Source organism: Argopecten irradians, chromosome 10 (genome assembly GCF_041381155.1).
Source record: "Argopecten irradians isolate NY chromosome 10, Ai_NY, whole genome shotgun sequence".
NCBI classification, from domain to species: domain Eukaryota; kingdom Metazoa; phylum Mollusca; class Bivalvia; order Pectinida; family Pectinidae; genus Argopecten; species Argopecten irradians.
The window spans coordinates 3167271-3176465 of record NC_091143.1 but is presented as its reverse complement, the minus strand read 5'-3'; the positions used below and the strand labels follow the sequence as shown (position 1 = coordinate 3176465).

Here is a 9195-nt window from a genome sequence, read left to right as displayed (position 1 = left end):
TTGATTGTCTAAATGTGTGTTGATGGACGACGTTGATATCCAATTCAGGGAGAAAGCCACGCCAATCACTGGTAAATCCATTCTGAACTATTCTATTTAACAGCAAACAGATAACCACTCCGGATATCATTGGGGAGCAACAGGTAACATAAATATCCCTAATGTTTTGTTTTTATTTTAAGGCAACTTTACCTCACCTGCAAATGGGAGAGAATATAGACGAAAGCTAGAACGTATATGCTCTAGACTTTTAACTTTTGTTTGTTAGACCTTAACTATCCAGTCTTATTATAGAAACACAAGACGCTGTCCTTTCGGAACATCTGGTCTAATCATCCTTGTATACATTAAGTCCGACCATGATTATCGATCATATTTATTAATTCGCTTTTGTGGAAAATACCAAACGAACAAAACTAAAAGCCGACAAAATAATATGTTGTTCTAATGATGTTATTTACCTGTAAGATTAGCACGTCATTAGTAGGTACGAATATCTGTTTTATTCAGACGGTAATAGGGTGATGGCATAACAATATCGTAGGCTACATACAGCATATGGACCTGACGGAAATCAAATATAAACCATCAGCCAAACTATGATGGCTGTGTCCAGCGTTCCAATGGTGCAGCGTATCACAAGGCGTCGGTTTAGGGTTTGGACGATACAAGTCATTGTCCAAATAACTGTTCCGTACACAGAGAATTAACAACACATTTTGTTGAGAAAATAATTTATTTAAAATCACACATTTGAATATATAACATTAAAGTGAACATTTTAACATAAACATTTCAACAAACTTACAAAATCGAAATGGATGGGAATGTAATTAAAGTTGATTTTTCTGCAACACCCAGATGTGCAGAAAATGAAAGTACTGTCGAAGAAAACGAAAGGTAGGGGATGACAGTGTATTGGTTAAGAGTTTGACAAGAGCATGTTAATCACGTTCTTAACAGTTATTTAGGGGGTAATTTTATGTAACAGAACATAAATATAGAAAACTGATTTAGTGAGATAAGTGTGTAATTTTCCATGGAACATAATTATATGTACGTTATAAAACAAAATGTATACCTTAATATATTACAGACTATGCACATTATACCATGGAAATATACATAATTCAAACGGAATAGGCTTGCATTACTTCTCAAAGCAACAATACTGATAATTGTTCAAACCAACGATCCGAAAAAGAACGTCGCTTAAATTTCAAAAACACACAAAATTATAGAAAATGCTATAGAAAAATGATTGTCAGTTTTGTAATAGAATGGTTTGTAGTAGGTAACTGTGAGAGAAAAAGTTCAAAAATAGGATACATAGACAAACACATTTACATGTACGTAGGTGGAAATACAATTGCTGGTAGAAGGTCATATTTTTCTGCAATTCTACACGTATGACATTAATTTTGTTTTAGCAAATATCGAATTTCAGTAATTAAAAAATAGCAATCAAAATTTGAGCTGGAAGTCAAATATTTATGTAGTGTGTACATAAGATCTTAACAACTAAAAAAATTGATATATTAGGAATGGAAATTCCATAAAAGTCTCACTCGAAGGCGAGGTACAAATTAAAAGGGAAGTTGTAACTAGAGAAATTAAAGCATACAATCATAATTCAAATGTTTTTATGTCAGAAAGAAAGAAACACTCTTTGAACTGGTTTGATTTACAATACGTCAGCGATATATAAAAAGGCAGAAATCCAGAGGAAATGAAAATTGTTGTTTGTTTGAATGGTAATTCTTGTCATCTGTTCACCTCTCCAATTAAGCGCATTAACAACACGAGTGGCGTCTATAAACACACCGACATACGTCCTCCATGTTTCTCCTATCAAAAACATACAACTTCCGGTCAGTGATCATTCGCTATTGGAGATCACTTGCCGTTGTAAGCTGCGCATTTCGAGCAGCAATTGAAATGCCTATTTCTTGATATAGCGCAACATTGACAGGAGAAAAGACGGGTGGTGCGGATGTAACCTGCTCTTTTATTCAAATTCCCGAAAGCACTAGCTGGTACTTTTGGTATTTCCGTTTCCGTTATTTCTTCTGTTTCCAGGTCACAGAGCTCACAAGCATTTTTATCCACATACAGATAGCAGCGATCACAAGCGGATAATCCCGAATCTCTGCTGTCTAGTCCATCGTTTCTGTACAAGTCATCCAGGTCCAGGCACATGACGCTGGCAAGGATTAGACTCATCGCCAAACTGGAGAGAAGATTCTGTATGTTGAGCATGCTGGCTGAATATTTTGATTTAATCTGAAAAGATATATTAAGGAAACATTTACACATTTAATACACCACTGGCTTGTGGACTTTTATGTACTCTATCATGTCGTATTGATTGATTGATTTGTTATGATATTTCAGTCATAAATATATAAACATTTTTCGCCTTCAACAGAGATCAAAGAAACCAATTTTGTGATTTAACACAATCAAACAATGAATGACCGTAAACATTTTTAATTATACAAGAAGTGTTTTTAAGGTTTTTACTAAGTTCTTCCTACAAGTACAACCATCACGCATATCAAGACCAATAATATACTACCTACCATTCAAGTAGTGTGCGATTTGTTATTTACTTGTTGCAAGGCTGTCACTTGACAACAAATTAGAAGATAGAAGGTTCGAGAGACGATCTATATTTACGATTGGAATAACGGTGGGAAGGGAGTTCATCGCGCCATGACTAGAATACAAAAGGGATATTAGTGGCCACGCCAGACCACGATTGACATTAATCTAAGAAAGGAGTTTTTTTTATATCATCCTGACAGATAATTAATGCAAATTCTCTCTCATGAAACAATTAACTGTCTGTCCGTGTTTCTGATTTACTTTCGTTTATTTGATAGAAGTGTTATATAGATATGGATACTCTGTTCTATTAGGATGTAATGTTTAGCAGTTCATACATATGTAAACCTCTGACCTGAGTAACTAGTGTAGTCCTATCAATAAGGCCGTCAATTGTGCAACGATAATGACGTCATTATTTTAGACTAACGCCGGTAGGAGAACTAAAATTACCAAATTACCAATGCCATCCTAAATACGTTAGTCAATTGTCGTCAATATCAGTTTTAGACTAACGCCGGTAGGAGAACTAAAATTACCAAATTACCAATGCCATCCTAAATAAGTTAGTCAATTGTCGTCAATATCAGTTTTATACTAACGCCGGTAGGAGAACTAAAATTACCAAATTACCAATGCCATCCTAAATAAGTTAGTCAATTGTCGTCAATATCAGTTTTATACTAACGCCGGTAGGAGAACTAAAATTACCAAATTACCAATGCCATCCTAAATACGTTAGTCAATTGTCGTCAATATCAGTTTTAGACTAACGCCGGTAGGAGAACTAAAATTACCAAATTACCAATGCCATCCTAAATAAGTTAGTCAATTGTCGTCAATATCAGTTTTATACTAACGCCGGTAGGAGAAATAACGTTACCAAATTACCAATGCCTTTCTCAATAAGTTACACAATGGAAGTTTAAAGTTTAAAAACTCCAGAACGCCAAAAAACATGGGCATAAACATTGACATATACAACACGCTCGATATAGCAGTATTTTAAAAACAAATTAAATACTCCAATAAAATGTTTGGCACATTATGTCAATTTACTTGTGCTACCTTAAAAGATACCTAATTTGTTTTTTCTTTATTTTATCTTCTTGCAGAGGAATTTCTCCCAAAACTAAATAATGATAATTTTTTTTTCTACACCGAAATGGTTTCAATATGATATTAGCCTACTTCACTGCTGTTTTATACATCTCTATTGATAATCTTTTGAACAATGAAATTGTTTATAATATTAACCTACTGATGCCTGCACTATATCTCAATGGACTGGTTGCCTGTACTTGATAAAGGAGATGTCGCCCTACTATGTGTATACTTGTCATCACAATACATGTTTGTCAATACCATGCACCTGTACATGATAAGATGACAATCGTCCATGGTTTCTCCCGACACAGAAACCATAGAACTGGAGAGTGTGGAATCCCCGGACGTGTCGACACCAGATTGGTGACAGTATACCTGGTATTGACGGATATTTCATTCTCTCTTGTCACAATTACCTAAGTACATGTATAGTTATTGTGTACCTCAGAGAAACCCATGTCTCTCTTCTAACCTCTTTGTTCCTTCGTAATACTCATCCCAGACAAGTATCGGTAGGACGTTTGTCCACACAGCAGTGGTATATTCTCATGCTTTGACGTCACAGTTTCTTAGATCTATACTTACATATCTACTCCTCGCTAACAGACACCATTATATATCATATCTGTGACTGTCATTATCGTAATTCTCTTTTCAAGTCTGATACTGACAGCTCCTGATGGACTTCCCCAGGCAGACATATCCATATAGATGTGTTAATATAAAGAAGACGAGGATATGTGTGTGACGCAGTGGTATGAGCTGTAGTTTTTATTTCGGCGATTTGGTACCATATACCATGAGTTCTAGGCCCAAATAACGTCATACAATGCGTTCTCTCCTATTAGTATGTCTGAGGTATATGTTACCATAAAGATATGGTATTTTATAGCACAAAGACGACTTTCAGAAGTTATAAAACAACTACCTACATATATATCGGTCAATAAGTTTTACATAATTGCTTGGAAACTACGTGTACAACTAAGCTTTCTGAACGAATAGCAAATCAATCAAAACAAATAATTGTATATTATATATATATAAATAAAGATAGCCCTAATCCTATTTTTAACCGAAAAACCTAACGGTGCAGATCACTCATATTCCACCATTTTGCTGTGAGCAGATGTCAGTAATTGTTTTCTGATCAAAGTCTAGACACTTCTAGTGTGGTTCCTAAGGGTACTTGTGATGAACGCTTCAGTGTTCTATTTGTCAGAATATATGATATGTCTGGATCCATGACGTCTGCTCTCTAATGATATATCATACTGATTGTTTATGAGACATCCAGCACTAAGGTAATGCTCTTTGACATGCTATTGAAATCAATTGTCGTAGTAATCAGCTAATGCGTCAACTAAAATTAGAAAGAAAAGAAGAGCAATGTCATAGAGAAGTAGTACGGAGTTTTTCAGTGAAACCAGGAAGCCATTTACAGATAAAGGAAGAAAGCTACTTAATACACATACCGAGGGAAGTAACTCACTGTAATCCAACCAGTATTATATAGCCGAGTAATTCGATATAGCTAGGAGTGCTTTCTATTGTATCATACTGTAATGTTGCTAATGGGATATTCATGTCAGTGTCACCTGTGTAAAAGGTATTGGTAGTAGACTAGACATATGGCTATATCTGTGGGGCAGTTCAAGTCGCAGACATCACATACAACAAATATCCGCTAAGATCCCATAAATAGATGATACCATATATATAATGCAATAGATATGACGAACAATGTTTTACTTGTTCCAGATTTCCTGAACTCAAAATTGGCTGCCATTATTAATGAACCTTTGAATTAGTATAAAATTTCACTGCCCATCCGTTTGTATAGACTTTTGATAATGAAATATATGATTAAATATAATTTAAAACAGCATTAAACATGTCCTTTACCAATCCATATCAATAACGTTCTTATCATAAGAAATTAAGAGGTAGTTTACTGGTATAACATTTACCATAGCTGTTGTAAAACAATAATAAACAGGGCCGAAAGGGGGAACTCATTTCATATTGACATTCATTAGAAAGTATCTGTTGGCATATCTTTGTACAGCAGCAATAATTCATCGTAAACGGGATATATTGAAAAAATAGTATTGGATTCGGAAGTAAACATTTGGTTGTTCTATATCACACATTGCTACTGATTTCAACTGTAAGATGGAATTGTGCGTTGCTAGCAGTTGTTATACTTACTAACGCCAAATGGTTAGAGTTTCGTTCAGTATTCCTCTACTCCGTACAAATATTGAAGCCTTATCGAGGACATTATCATACATTCAAGGGCATTCCGTGGTTCGGACTGATATGTGTTTGTCTGGTTGCTATTGTGGTGCTACCAAAATCGCCAAAGATGTGCACACGCATAATTACCGCTATCAATCTAAACTGTAAAGAGGTCAATGTCCATCATTTTAATCTATGGAGATTTACAAAAAAAATCATCTTTCATCATTAATTGCGCAAACTACGAAAAATAAAAAGAACAAGCACGCTGATAAGAATTTCGTTGATTGTGGAGTAGTCCTGAAATTTGAATTATATATATATATGAGTGTTTTATGGTTTATGCATTTATTGACATCAACTAATCTGTCATTATCTAAATGGCTGAAGATAATGTTTAACAAGCAGGAATAATAATAAAGGGTGGCTGCTTCAATAATAAAAATTCCAAATATTTCATGATGTCTAAATTATATCATTCATTTATCATTAAACCCTGTATGGAGAGAATCCAATAATTGAACTATTTATGTTTTCATTTCAAGTAAAAAGACGCCACTATTTGAAACGTCGTCTAGTATTGACTTAAACAAACAACAGCATACTCATTTTTTAGTCCTTAAAGAGATTTAGAACCTCAAGAGATTAAATTGTATTATTAGGTTAACCTGGAATGGAATTTCATTGTATAGAGCTCTAACACACAGAGAAAGTGCATTCTAGTCACTGCACCAAGTAAAACGATGTAGATCGGTAGGCTAGTTGGATACATCACTGTACCTCTGGGTTTTTTTTTTAATTCATTTCATTTGCAAATATACAAACTATAAGCACTACCACTTTAACATTTTATAATGGCAGATAAGGGATAAGAACACTAATAACCAGAATAAGTATTCATGTTTATGGCTACAAAGGTCGAGAGTCGAAAATATTCATCAGATGTTTCCCTTGAGGGAAATAAAAGCCGAGTAATCCATTCTGATGTGCGTTCAGACTAACAAGACATGACCTTTGCTGTGTTTTCTATTATTTCCTACCTTTAGTACCCTTCACACTGCAGCCGACATGCATGGCGTACACAATAGATAAGTTATTTAAATGTTATAATGGCATGATGTGATGGAAACAAGATAAAAATGTTAAATGTTAATCACCTTATACGCTTGCTCATTAAGGATTACATATTCACAGATATTGGAATTCACAATACAGAATTCACGACAATGTCTATGAAATCTATAAAATATGGCTTTAGGACACACTCAATAAGGTTACATCCCTGATCTACCTCGACGGAGATTATGAGAACTATTATCATCTATTGTCCATGGTTTGGATGTTTTCTCATACCTTGTCCTCTTTTGGATGTTGTTTTTGTTATAATGTCGGTATTGAGTATATTGATACGGTATATTAGGGCAATAACACGTCAGTGTTATCTTATAAGGCTGATTAGTTCTTACATTCAACAAATGATAATTACTTTCTCCCATTATCATGCTTTAAAAGTCAAAGTGTCGGTAAAACGCGGATTTCGAGAAGCTAACTTGCCGTAGGTTGAGAACAATAACTGCCACGTTTGTCGGCGATGTCATACCTCACGTCATTGCAGAACTAATCGTAGGTACAAAATGTGATAACACTTCACCAAGTTCTTCTGTATATCTTTCTGTATATAAATGTATTTGACAATCATTTGATAATTAGTAATTTAATGATTTAAACTTTCCTTTGAATGTCTTAAGCGATTCTTGGAAATAGTTTATGTTAATAAAGATGATATGTAGAAATTGCAGCAATTTGTAAATTGTCTTTGATTTCTATTGTCTTTTTTGTGACACTCCTTTAGAACTGGTATCTATAGTTTATGTAATGTTCCATGACCTTTCCTGGAGACCTTTTATTGGGATAAGGATGGTATTTTTCTCATGGCTACTATAAACAGCTATATAATTATAAATGGAAATTAACCTTAATCTACATGACGTTTTCTTGCCATTTGTCTTTTGTCAATGTCAAAAATAATTTTGCATCTACCACAAATCAACAGATGTTATTTTCTGTTCTTTAATGCGTCATAGTTCAGTAAAGTTCCATAGCACTGCTAATATTATCTTTGATTCTCAATGTTTACACCACCCCATAATACAATACAAACTATCCTCGTCAAACCTACTCCACATCTCACATTTTAGTGTATTTTGTTCTAAAATGGGGATGTTAACATTTTCATCCATATCGTTAATTCAAATTAACTTGGACGTGACATAACCATTAGTTTCATGCTGGCCAGGCTCTGACGTGATATTACAAGATATCTCACGGTATTTGGTATTTTGATTTTAAAATGCGTGTAACAATTGTCTATTCCAAATAACCTATAACGAGGACGGCATTTAATGGAATATTGAAATACATTTTTAAATACTTTAATAGCCTCAAATGATATAATAACTCTTGTGGTATCATTGTTAAACAATTTACACACGTATCATTTACGTCAAATGAAACAATTGCAACCGAATTATTGAATTTTACATATTTAATTCTCTCACGGAGAGCAGCTCAATCCGACATCGTGTATGGATTTGTTTTATTAACACAATCTTGGTAGTATTTGTCACGTATTATAATGTCTGATCAGGTCATTGATACAATTAGGTTATGCCTACGATTGACGTCTTAACAACATTGAAAACTTCAGTTACATGTTTTACATATTACATTATATTTACATCGTTCGTTAGAACAAATTACATAAGTAATTTAAAATATATTTGAACTTGCGTAAAATGATTTCTATTTAATTAAAATCTCAATTGTTTTTTTTTTATCATTAAAAACCTGCAAATAGAGATTATAATCTATAATCTTTTGGAAAGTAAACACAATATGGATTATGTAAAGCCATAGAAAAAATGTATTCAAAATTGAATTTCGCTGATAAGCTTATCTTTCCATGTACTATTATGTCCATATAAGGACAGATATACACCTTAAATAAGATACATAGTGGTAATACTCACTTGGTTGTAATGTTTAAACTCCGTCTAACACTGGCAGTACCAATACATGCACAGACACCCAATGGTACTATACTCGTACACAGCCACCTATATGTAGGGTTACGCCTGCAAACTGCGCGGCCATATTTCAGTCAATCGGACTAATTTTCAATGATTTGACGGTCTATTTTGCTCGACCAATCCCAATCGCCGTGTGTGCGTGCAGCGTCCA

The 9195-nt window shown here is 34.1% G+C and overlaps 1 long non-coding RNA gene across 1 annotated transcript; it reads right to left on the bottom strand.

Moving 5' to 3' along the window:
• Nucleotides 1–717: 717 nt before the first annotated feature.
• Nucleotides 718–9195, bottom strand: LOC138332914 (uncharacterized). Its single transcript, XR_011209903.1, has 2 exons — nt 8985–9195; nt 718–2283 (listed from the first exon to the last, which is right to left on the bottom strand). It is a non-coding gene; the product is annotated as an uncharacterized lncRNA (long non-coding RNA).